Consider the following 8,972-nt stretch of genomic DNA (forward strand, 5'->3'; position numbering starts at 1 on the left):
AGTGATTTGATCAGAGGTAACAAAAAGTGTTTGCATGGAGCAGGTAGGAAAAGAACTCAGGCATGGCTGGGCTGGCCATACCGCACACAGGGAACCCCGAGCAGGCCCGACTGCAGGAGTATGCTGCTAGGGAGGAGGAAGGGCTAAGACATCATCATATCATCCAGCGCTGAAAGTGGCCATGTAGGCAGCTCCCTGGTTTGATGCTGGAGGTTATGCTCTTGGATGATGTACCAGGGTCCAGGTATTAGAATATCTCATGTGATTATCTTCCAAACTGCTTGAAAACTGATGGCATTTTTTCAAGCGCACTTGCTGTGGGAAAAGCCGGGGCTTTAATGCTTTTCAAAATGGTCGTAATTGGTGGATCATACGTAAGGAGGGAGTAAGGAGTTCCAGAGTTGAGCAGCTTTAACGCAACAACCACTAGCAAAGCCACTAGGTTCGCCTATGCCAGATCTATTTGCTTTGGCAATTTTGTTTATACATGGTACACAGCAGCATGGGCTGCTGCGCAACATGGGGTAAGGTAAAGAAAAATGTGTCATAGCGCTTTTTTTGTTTACGGGTGGGGTACAAGCAACACGGGGAAGGTGTGGGGGAGGAGGGAGCCATGGATGTCATTTAGGGCTACCAGGGGTCACAGCTACGACCCGTGGCTTGCTCATTGCGACCCCTGGCACTGCCTTTGCAACCACTGGTCACAGAGGTGGTACAATCAGCGCCCTGCTTCTCTCTTCAGCTCATTTTGAAATTACACAGGCAACAAATAGTTTGATATTATTCACTTTTGGTGTAATAAAAACTGTAGCATCAGGTAAGTAAAAACATGTTTTAAAATGTATGTTGTGTGCACGCTTGCGGGTGAGTGTGTGAGAGAGAGGGAGCGTTTTGTGCAAGTGTGTGTCCAGGTGGCCATGTGTGTCTAAGTGAAAGTGGCAGTCAGTGATAGGAGTGGCAATAAATTATAACTGTTATCATTTTGGATTGCAAAGTTAATAGCATATAAAACTGATGAAATTAATCGATTTGAGAAACGTTTCTTACGTTGTATGAAATTGGAGGACATCTATTAGAATGCTTTTTCTGTTGACATAAGTAATTTGAGGGTTCCTGAAATAACACAAAGTCACCACATTACACAAATTTTGATTGCATATATAATTTCAGGCGGGGCACGGGTGGAAGGCAGAGCTGTAACATAATTTGCCCTGATTGACAAGTGTGGCTAAAGCCTGATTATAACCAGGTTCTCAAAGTCTTCAGGTTAGTCAATAAACCATGCCTCCTCCACCTTCGTGAGCTGTGATTTAGCTTCGTGCATTCTGGGGGTTGTAGTCTTGGCTCACAGCAAATATATTATTGTACCAGAATAAAATGGCGTGTAATAGAAAAGGAGGTGTGAGTGGCCGGGAGGCATCTAGTTAATCCTTCCAGCACTTGATACAATAAGCACCAAATATACCATGGATTGCATGGAATATCATAAAGTGTCCCATTCCAGGATAGAATGACTGACTTAGGCCCTCATTAGTGCTTTGGGTTATAAGATCCACAGGAATACTTTGAGTCCAGTGTTTTTCTGCTGCACATTTCTCCTGCTGAAAGTGTTCAAGTGACACTGCGAAAAATCGTGAAAAACATAGATAAAGCAGTGCAATTCCCTGTGTTCCCTCAAAGAATATGGAACCAGTAGTATTACTGCCATTGGGAATTACCAATGCCTGCTATATTGCCAACTTATTGGGGGCAGGGTGGCAGAGACAGAATCCCAGACCGTTTTCTGGGCCACTAATAACGGAACCTTTTACTTTGTTTGCATTCTGGGATTTTGTAGTTTTCCTTTATCCCCAGAGACAAAGGAATCTCATAGGGCTTGAAACAGAAGCCGTCCCTTCCTCTCATCCCCAACCAGCACCCTCGGGCACACAGCAAGGATCCCTGGCAGACTGCCTTTTACCTCTTGTTTGGGGGCGGTTGTGAGAATAAGGAGGAGACTATGGGCCAGATGTAGCAAAGGTTTTTACCCATTCTGTGTCTATGGGAAAAAGTGTTCGTACATATGGCCCTATGCATCCAGCTACAGATGTCATTCCAGCAATGGAGAGGATGTGGGTAATGGAAAGAGCTTCCATCTTTGAAGCTGAGAAACCATGTTCGAGTTTCTGCATCAGCTCATCTGCCTGTGATACTAGGCAAATCACATAATTAATGTTTAAAAAAAGGCAATTACTGAAATCTTTGAGTGTGTGAGTTGAAAATGAATAAACATAATGAGCAATAAAACACAATGATGTGTTCATAAAAAGTCACGTTTGCACAAATGAAAATTATTTGGCAAATAAGCTTAATGTTTTTTAAAAACGACAAATATTGAAATTTGTGAGTATTTCCTCGTAAAATATAATTAAGTCTGTACCCATTCAAAAACAATAGATGTGTTCCAAAAAAAATAATGAAGTCCGTGTGCAATGTACACGATAAATGATTCTGAAAAACAAGCTTGATTAGTTAAAAAACAATCCATGTATTCCAAAAAAGTCATAGCTCCCAAAAATACACAAAGATGACAATCGAGCTGGATTACAAAGCCAACAGTAGCTCCAATAAGGCAGCTGAAAACTTCAAAAGGAAGGAGTACTTGGTAAAGGCTCCATGGAAAAGATAAATACACAAAAAAACAGAAACCAGCAGATAATGACACGCCAAAACCAATGAAAAGCAAGGAAAACCGAGTGACAAGCAGGAAAACAAATGGTAACTAGGGGCAGGCTGTAAGCCCCTTCTAAGATTTTTTTTTTTACTTACAATATGTTTTCACAAGCACAGCACAAGCGTTTTGCAGACAAAACCTAAAAAGACCTGCCTCCCAATCTTACCCAGTTGAACTCAGGTGCTGCAACCAACTGGACATGTGAGGATCAAAGCTTACAACAAGGTGACTAATGGGAGAATTTGCATTGTAGATATGGAGCATGCAAAAGATTTGGAGCTGACTCTTTGAAACATTGGGAGCCATTGTACAGTACACAAAGCTGCAAATGCATAAGATAGCTGAGGCCACTGTAAGACCAGTCTTGCAGCGAGTTCTAAATACACCGAAGCAGTTTTAAAGCCTGGAAGGTGAACCAAGTAATAGGAAATTACAGTAATCCAGGCGACTGGAATTGTTGCCTGCCCTACTAAGGGCTGTACATAGGATGGTAAAAAAGGAAGAAGTTTGTGCAGCAGCCTTAAAAAAAGAAACATTTGTTAGACAGATGGTTGATCTGGTGGGTCAGCAACAACTTATCAAAATAACAACCTAAATTTTGTACAGTGCCGACAGAGGTGGTGTAGATCCAAAGGATGTTGGCCAAAAGCTATTGACTAGGGCTGATGGAGAACCATACCCAGGGATGAACAGGAATTCAATCTTGCCCACATTAAATTTTAAGGATGTGTCTGCTGTGGAAGCAGAATCCAGTACCCCAATATTTAGAACACCCCAAAATTCAGATCACCCCAAACTTCTACCTCAGGTGGTTAGAATCCAGGTTGATCTTGCATTAAAAGGCACACTCCCCAACATCAATTTAGCAGAGTAATAACCATAAATAAGTGGGATCTCTCTATAACTCAGATCTAGGTCAGGAGAAAGAAAAGGGTATTAGGACTAATCTCAAAATCAAGCAGTACAGAATAAATACCATGAAGTCTCAAATGCAAAGTTATGTAGAGTAGTAAAGATTCAGAATTATTCTAAGTTTCAAACAGCACCAGAATCATAGAGAAATCAGGCAGCATCCCTATTTGAAAAGTAAAGCCATCTGGCTCACCCCCAAAACCAAAGGTTTCTTGTACACAATTTGTGCATAACAAATGAGAGAAAACACAGTCTCATAGTGGAATCATTACAAGTAACAAACATATTTTTTTTACAATTCTTTTTATTAAACACAGTGTGACATACTATGAGCAATTTGGACATATGAAACATCATCCTGTAGCCGTGTGCAACAGGGCGCAGAGATCACTGTGGATTGATACAAGGTGGATCAACATTTACACATTCTCTTTCCCTTACTCTTGCCTAGATTTTCTGGTCCAGTCTCGCCATCCTCCCCATGAGGGCACTGCCTACCTCCCTTCTTTCCCCACCTCTCATCAAATTACTTGGGCGGCATTCCACTGGCCCCATTCCTTCTCCCAATTTTTGGGGCAGCCCCGGCTTTGGTAGACCACCCTCTCTGCCCCACTACACCAGTCCATGTCTGAAACCCATTCCTCCACTCCTGGTCGCTGGAGGCCCCCATGTCCTGGCCAAGTTTCTCTTGGCCAACCTAGCTGCCAAGTACAGCCGTTTTCGTGGATATTTTGTCCATGAAGAATCCCCGGTTATTGACAGGAGGAGCCTCTTGGAGTCCGGGGGGGACTGATTCTCCTCTGACCAGAGACATTTTACTCACCACCTCGCCCCAGAGCAACTGAATTGGAGAGCAGTCCCAGAGAATGAGTTAGAATGTCCCCATCATCCCACAACCCCACAGGCATATGTCCGACATGGAACGTCCCATCTGCTGTAGAGTACACTGGAGAGGTATGACCTGTGTACTATCCAAAGCTGCACTAGGTGGAAGCAAGCTTGTATTGCGATTTCCCTGGCACTTTTAAGGGCATCTGCCCAGTTGTTATCCAAGCTGCCCACATCCTCCTCCCATGAAACTCTCAGCCTCCCGTTGGGATCAGGGACTTGTTTATCAGTTTCTTGTAGATTGTTGAGATTGCCTGCTCCAACAGAGGCGCTGTGAGTACCTTATCTTCGAGCAATGTTGTTTTCCCAAGTTGCTCTTCCACCAGAAGGTGTCTCCGGAGCGCACTGCCCAGCCGCAGGTACCTATAGTGCTCTTTCTCTTGCATATCAAATTCCATCTGCAAGCCCTCAAAGGGTATAAAGGCATTGACTCTCAAAATGTCTCCCAGGTGTTCTATCCCTATTAGTGCCCACCTGGAGAAGCCCGTCAGTTCTCTCACTTCCCTCAAGTGGTCACTGGTCCAGAGTAGGATATGCATGGACAGGGTCCCCTCTCACCCAGATGGTGATTAGCAGCCCTCCAAGTCTGCACCACTGTCAGTGTGTGCGTCAGCAGATGTCAGACTCCCCGCTGGCTGTATAGGATGCCCTTGTAACCCCTGGTACCCATTGCTGCTCTGTCGACCCAGTAGGCCGGCTCCGTTGGCCTTGCAAAGGCAAACTTGTTAATCACCACCAATTGTGTTGCCCAGTAATACAACCTTAAAGATGGGATTGCTAGCCCCCTCTTTGTAAATCCCCCTCTGGAGCTTGCTCAACCCAATACGTGGAAGTTCTCCTGCCCATAGCAGTGCTCTACGTCCCTATTAAGCTTGTTTAGTTGTGGAGACAAGTTTCGGCAGAGGAATTCTTGCGGGTCTCGTGTAATATATATCCGAAGGTTTTTACATCCGGTGGATACAACCGGGATAGTAATACGGGGAAGTAGGTTTGGGAGTTCCCCTACTAGCGGGTAGAGCAGGGACTTGTCCCAGTTTATGCTATACCGCAAATGTTCTCTAAAGATGCAGAAGATTTGCAGGAGCCTATCTATGGAGAAGGCTCAGTCCGTGACATATAGTAACACATTATCTGCATATAAGGAGATGCGCTCTTTCCAGCCCTCTATTCCTGGAATGCCCCGGTCTAAGGGGGCTTGGCAGATCCCAGCCGCCAGCGGCTCTACAGCCAGTGTGAAAAGCATTGGGGAAAACAGACAGCCCTGTCTCGTTCCCCTCTGCAACCTGAAGGTCCGTCTCGTTCCCCTCTGCAACCTGAAGGTCCTGTAAGCCGTCCCATTTACCCTCGCCAGGAGTTTCTGGTAGAGCAATCTGACCCCTTTGCAAAATCGCAGGCCAAATCCCATCCTCCGTAGAGTTGCAAACATATATAACACTCCAAACTATCAATTGCCATCTTGGTATCTAGTGCCAGCAAGGCTGCCGGAGCACCCCTCCGGAGGTTGGGTCATGTGGAGCACTCCGCATAAGCGTCGGATATTAAGTGGTGTGCTTCTACGAGGCATGAAGTCCGATTGATCAGGGTGGACTACAGAGGAAATAACTTTCTGCAACTAATTTGCCAGTACCTTAGCTAGTACCTTCACCTCCACATTTAGCAAGGATATGGGTCTGTAAGATTCACACGCCATCTCCGGCTTCCCTGCCTTGCGGATGACTACAACTGTTGCTGTTCGCTGATCAACAGGGAGTTGGCGGTCCGTTAGTACCTCCTGAAACATGGCAGTGAGGTGCAAGGTCAGCTTGCTTGCAAGCCCTTTATAGAGTTCCACTGAGAGCCCGTTAGGCCCTGCAGCCTTGCCAGATTGCTAAGTTCCGATCTCCCGTCCTACCTTCTCAGCCGTCAGATCCCCTTCCAGAGTCTCCTGTTCGTCTTCTGTGAGGGACACAAGGGCAACATCTTTCAGGAAGTCGTCACAGTCTTCTTCCGTCATAGGAGACCTAGAAGCGTAGTAGGAGGCAAAGGCCTCAGCTATATCTGCTCTGGTCCATCTTATCACTCCTGTGTCATCCACTATCTGCCCTCTGCTCTTGGGGGCATATTTATACTCCGTTTGCGCCGGAATTGCGTCGTTTTTTTTTTACGCAATTCCGACGCAAAAGTAACTCCATATTTATACTTTGGCGTTAGACGCGTCTAGCGCCAAAGTCCATGGAGTTTGCGTCCTTTTATATGCAAGGTAGGTGTTCCCGTCTAAAAAAGTGACTCCACGGCATGTGCGCCGTATTTACACTCCCGGGCAAAATTCACGCCCGGGAGTGGGCGGGTCAAAAAAAATGACGTACGGCCGCTTTTGCGCCATTTTTTAGCGCCTGGAAAGGCAGGCGTTAAGGGACCTGTGGGCTCGGAAGGAGCCCAGAGGTGCCCTCCCATGCCCCCAGGGACCCCCCCTGTCACCCTTGCCCACCCCAGGAGGACACCCAAGGCTGGAGGGACCCATCCCAGGGACAATAAGGTAAGTTCTGCTAAGTTTTTATTTTTTATTTTTTTTGTGGCATGGGGGGCCTGATTCGTGCCCCCCTACATGCCACTATGCCCAATGACCATGCCCAGGGGACAGAAGTCCCCTGGGCATGGCCATTGGGCAAGGGGGCATGACTCCTGTCTTTGCTAAGACAGGAGTCATTTCTATGGGGGTTGGGAGTGGAAAAAAATGGCGCAAATCGGGTTGAGGCGAAAAATTTGCCTCAGCCTGACTTGCCCCATTTTTTCACGCCCAAGCTCCATATCCCCCTACGCCGGCGCTGCCTGGTGTACGTCGTTTTTTTCAACGCACACCAGGCAGCGCCGGCGGCTAACGCCGGCTAACGTTATTGCTTAAATATGGCGCCCGCATTGGGCTTCAGAATGGCGTTAGCCGACGCTAATTTTTTTGACGCAAAACTGCGTCAGCGCAGTTTTGCGTCAAAAAGTATAAATATGGGCCTTGGTCTCTTCTGTGCAACCACACCAAGAGCTTGCTTGTCATGTCTCCTATATCATACAGCCTTTTCAGTGTGGCCAAGGCATACTTACGGGCACTATTTTCAGCCAGGTCACGGAGTTCCGCTTGCGTGGTTTGCAACTTTCGGCATACCTCCTCTGAGTTTTCTGCCCGGCAGGTGGTCTGCAAGGGCCCCCACCGCCCTCTCCAGCATCTCGATTTGTAGCTTTCTCTCCTTTTTCTTTTACCCTGATCAACGCCTGGGCCTGGCCTCGGAGTACTGCCTTAAAGGCCTCCCATAATACACAGCTAGAGGCTACTGTACTTGTGTTCTCCCGGAAATAAAGGTCCTCCTCCTAATGTCCGGGTCTTTCAAATACCATGTATCAAGTCTGGGTGTGAGTGCCTGGCTTCATGTCTGCCCCTTCAGCGTTACCCTCACTGGCAAGTAGTCTGAGATTCCCCGTGCCCTGTGGCTGGCCTCGCCAAAGTGGTCGGCGTGAATGTGTTATATGTATATTTGATCTAGCTGGGAACAACTGCCATAGGGAGTGGAGTAGTATGTATATTCCGGACCTTGTGCGTGTTGTGTCCGCCATGTCTAGCGCCTCTACAAATGATCTCAGCCGACCCCCTCCCCTCCCCTGGTGATGGATGTCCACTCAATCTATCAGCCATGGGGTTACACACTGCATTCATGTCGCATCCCATGACAAGCACCCCAGGCCGCAACTCCAGCAGGAAGGCACCGATTTCCGGCAGAGTCGTTCTGTTCAGGTATGGGGGGATATATAAGGAGCATATGTTAAGAGTGAGGCCTTCCCATTGTCCTGTGATTGCCTCATATTGGCTAAGCAGAATACCTGTTCCCCTTGCATCAGACGAGTTGCACGCGTGGGCCACTAAAGTGTACCCAAATCTATCTAGGGCTTTATAATAGTTCCCACGAAGGTGGGTTTCCTGCAAGAGGATGATGTCCGGAGCCATCCGGTGGAGGTATTGCATGACAATTGTCCTCTTAATCTTGTTCCCCAGCCTATTCACGTTTCAAGACACAATGCTTATTGCTGTATGTGACCGGGTATTCATCTTGTGGGCCTGGATTGAATTCTCTGCCATACCCCACTCAGAATCCCAACCCCCAAAGGTTTTAGGCTATATATTCTCTTTTACTTGCTCTGTGCTCTGCATGCACGCTTCCTTCAAACACTGCAAACTGCTCAATTTAACAAAGCCCCCCAACCTATCCCCCATACCCTGTTAGTCTGCTCCACGGGTCACAACTACCCACTTCTCAACCTGGCAGAGTGCTTGTCACCCCATAACTTTTAAACACATTTGTGGGTGAGCTAAAGATGCCAAAGCAAATGATCCTATCTATGTACACGGATGCTTTCATTCCTTTCATGTTTAAGATTGTACAACTAGTCTGTCGGTGGGAACCAGCTCTGTCTTTAGAGTGACTATTTGGGTCAG

The sequence above is a fragment of the Pleurodeles waltl genome, chromosome 2_2 (genome assembly GCF_031143425.1).
Source record: "Pleurodeles waltl isolate 20211129_DDA chromosome 2_2, aPleWal1.hap1.20221129, whole genome shotgun sequence".
In the NCBI taxonomy this organism is placed as follows: Eukaryota; Metazoa; Chordata; class Amphibia; order Caudata; family Salamandridae; genus Pleurodeles; species Pleurodeles waltl.